The 3717-nt window shown below is 44.4% G+C and overlaps 1 protein-coding gene across 1 annotated transcript in view; it reads right to left on the bottom strand.

The window, feature by feature from the left end:
• The window catches only part of LOC101979993 (IQCJ-SCHIP1 readthrough transcript protein), a 658776-nt gene that overhangs the window by 525318 nt on the left and 129741 nt on the right, over positions 1 to 3717 (bottom strand). The gene's annotated exons all lie outside the window — the stretch shown is intronic.

The following is a 3717-nucleotide window of genomic DNA, read 5'->3' as shown; positions in this document are numbered from 1 at the left end:
CTTTGGGGGAGCCTAGGCAGTTTGGATGCTCAACTTACTAAACCTGGATGGAGGTGGGCGGTCCTTGGACTTCCCACAGGTCAGGGAACTCTGATTGCTCTTCAAGCTGATGAGGGAGAGGGACTTGATCGGGGAAGGGGGAGGGAGATGGGAGGCGGTGGCGGGGGAGGGAGGCGGAGATCCTTAATTGAATAATAAAATTTAATAAAAAAAAGAAAATACTTATATGGCCTAATTTTGGCATATAAATTACACATCACCAACAAGCTATAAATGACAAACGTCTATTGGCTTGAGCTAGCTAGTACTAGAGCATCTTATCAATGGTTAATCAAGTCATTATGTATCAGGACAATGGTGGAACAATCACAAGTCTTCCACCAGAGAAAGAGCCTGGTTCAATAATCACAAAAAAGCAAGGCACTCAGACTAAGGTCTTACATAAGTTAATAAGTAATTATCATTAACAATCAACTCCCAAGAAGCCTCCTAATTAATAGCATGCCAATTAATTGCCTCTATTTTTGGACACGAGCCAAGCTCTATTGTGTATGTGTGCACGTGTGCGCATGTGTGCACATGGAGGTAAATGCTCTCAACCGGCCTTCCACGGTATGGAGCTGTAGCCTCCCCGCCCTTCACACTGTCTACAACAAAACCCTGTTGAGCACTTGGAATAAACGTGATATTCCAAGGGGGAATAACCGATCAACAGCTATGACACCATGATCACTTAACTTACGGTCATTTTGAATAGCAGAGGTGATTTACATCGACACCTAAGTCAGCTACAGCTGTAACGAAATGCCTGGACTGCTCTCTTGAAGCACCCGAGGTTTTTCAATCAACTCTGACAGTTATCAAGGACACAGTGCGGCCTGGAAGCAGACCAGGAAAAATTTCCAGCAATCTATGCAAATGTAGCAAGAAATCCATGTAAATGTTGTGATCCGGTACCCATTGCATTTTTTTCCCTCTGTAATTGATAAGCAGGAAAGAGACGGGTTTTTTTTTTTTTTTTGAAACTTTTCCCTGTGTGGTAGGACTTGTGCTTATCTGTGTTCTTTGAGGGGAACCAATTCCCATCCCTAGAATCTTCCATCCTCACAAGAGAACAGAACAAATTTGCAAGACAGCCAGGCCATTCTCAGCAGCTTTTAGCTTTCCTAGGTCTCTGCCTGGCACAAGAGAAAGAATAAGCTGGCATTGACTGGAGTGGGCGAGGAGTGGGAGAGGAGTGGGAGAGGAGTGAGGGAAGGGTGAGGGAACAATTCCCCCCCACACACACACACACGTCCCCCACCCCCCCCACACACACACGTACTTCACCAACGTCCACATGTCCTCCTGAGAGCAGAGAGCTGGGGAGTTTTCATGTTGGTTGTACTGAGAGATTTAATAGGGAGCTGTGGTCAATTAGCAAGGAAAGAAAAAAACAACTTTTGGAGTTCATTTCCTACATTTAAATCAATAAGGAAAGCCAGATGTAGCCAGGTTGGATAAATGAACGGGCTGAACATCACAGAGGTAGTGCATCCTCAGAGAGCGCCGCTGCTCTGGTTGTTTCTGAGTGGCTGCACAGACTGAAAAGAAAAACTGCGCACTCGTCCTCACCCCAGCTCCTCCTCAGAACCACTTGAAGAGGCCAAATACTGTCTCCAGGACTGCAGATTCAATTTGTCTGGGGTAGGGCTTGAGTCAGAACATTTTTGTTAAGCTGACTCTAAATACCTAGATGAAGAAGCATGGTTAGAGCTCATGTCATTGCAACATGAGACTCCATAGAAGAACAACCTTTCCAGAATGAGCCAAGATCATCATTATTATTGCTTACATATACCTTGTGGACGTGTTCATAAGGAAGGATTAACTAGTTTTAAAATTAAGTTTATTTTCAACTAATAAGTAATCCTTGGACATGTTAAGGTTGGCAGGTGGCTCAGCTGTTACAAATACTTGCCCTGCTGTTATGAGGTCTAGGATCTGACACCAGCATTTCTGAGACAAACACAGAGCCTGGTACAGCCCTGTAACTTCAGCTCCCACAGGCTAGATAGAGACAGGACGACCTTTGGGGTCCTCATGATTTCATCCTAGTCAAGAAAACACTGGCCAAAGGTCTGTGGAGAGACAGACCCTATTCAAAGGAATAAACAGAGAAATGGGAGGAGGCTCAGAGCCTTCTTCTAGACTCCGTGCCCCCGTACAGGAGTGAGCACGCACATGCATGTGTGCAAAATCTCATGTACACAGAGGCTCACATAGACAAGTAAGTTTCTAAATCATATGCATTAATGTGATATTTTCCAAATAGGCAAACATCGTTTGGTATTTAAATTACTTTAATCTGTCCTCTCGAACGTATTATCATTTCTTTATGATAATTTTTTTACTATAAATTCTTCTGGCATTCTTTTGAAATATACCAAAGTGCATTGTTAGTACGCACTTCCCTACCCCTCTGGGCTGCCTCCCCCCCGCCCCCCAGCCTGTGGAAACTCCATTCTCCACTCCCATGAGTTGAAAGGGTTCTTCCAGCACCTGGCTTGTTTATTTAATAGAGTCTCTCCGAGCTTATCCGTATTATAACAAATGACGGGATTTTGTTTTGTGATGCATAGTATTCCATTCTGTCTATGAGCACACTGTCTTTATCTGCTCACTGCCCCTGAGGCTGTCTCCATGTCTTGTGGTGTTAAGCCATGCTGCAGAAGGCATGGGACTCTCCTGGTAGACTCTTCTCATTCCTTTGGATGCATATTTAGTAATGGAATTTCTAGATCATGAAGTAGTTCTACTTTTTAATTTATGATGGATTTTCACAGCATTTTCCATAATGGATAAGTCCCTTTATTCTTATTTACTCATCTTATGAGGCCAGGCATAACAATAATGCCCTAAATCAAATGAGCAAGCAACTCAAAACTTCATCTAACCAATAGTGAGAAAACTTTCCTTCAGCGATGACATGGCAAGGCCATAGACCACAGAACGGAAAAATCTGAGCGTCCCTGTCCAAAATCCAGCCAGATGGAAAGGGCAGGCAGCTGGCACTGAGGTTCCCATTGTCTCATTTGATGCCTCCAGGAAGATTTCCCAGCCAGCAATGAAATCTCTTTAAAGATGCTTGACCCTGGGGTTAAATGGTGCATCCAGAGTCACAGGGGCAGGAAAAGGCTGCAAGAGAAACCACACCTGAGGTGCTGCACCTACAGGAGTCTTTTCTGAGTGTTTTCATTCCTCTCTTCTAGGACACGCTTTGTGCCTGTCACTCAATTTTGAACGAAAACGTCTGCTCTGGTGTGGCTGGAGATAGCGCTTCAAAATCACTGTCCTTCTTGTAACTAACATGGCTCTTTCCATAAACCCTGTTCCCTAATCGTTGTTCCACTTTCTAGAACAGAAGAGCAACTTAGCTGCTCCTTAAGGACCATCCCTGCAAGCATTTAACAACTGCCATTGTGTTCCTGCTGAGAGTCTCCTTCTTTTCCCCAAGCCCCTCGTCCTTACTTCTTCGTAGTTGTTTGTGTGACTTGAGAGCTCTCGTGGTTGCAGTTTACCTACTTTTGTATTCTCGAGGGTACAAACATTCTTCTTTAGTGTCCAGAACCCCACAGGACATGCATCCATGCCGGTGGTATGTGAGGACTCAGTTGAGGATTCAGCTGATGGTTGATGTAAAGAGGCCTCCAGAGCCAGGTTTCATCCTCATCTGTA

Source organism: Microtus ochrogaster, chromosome 1 (genome assembly GCF_000317375.1).
Source record: "Microtus ochrogaster isolate Prairie Vole_2 chromosome 1, MicOch1.0, whole genome shotgun sequence".
NCBI lineage: Eukaryota > Metazoa > Chordata > Mammalia > Rodentia > Cricetidae > Microtus > Microtus ochrogaster.
Note: the sequence above shows the minus strand (reverse complement) of the source record. Positions and strands in the feature narration are given on the sequence as shown.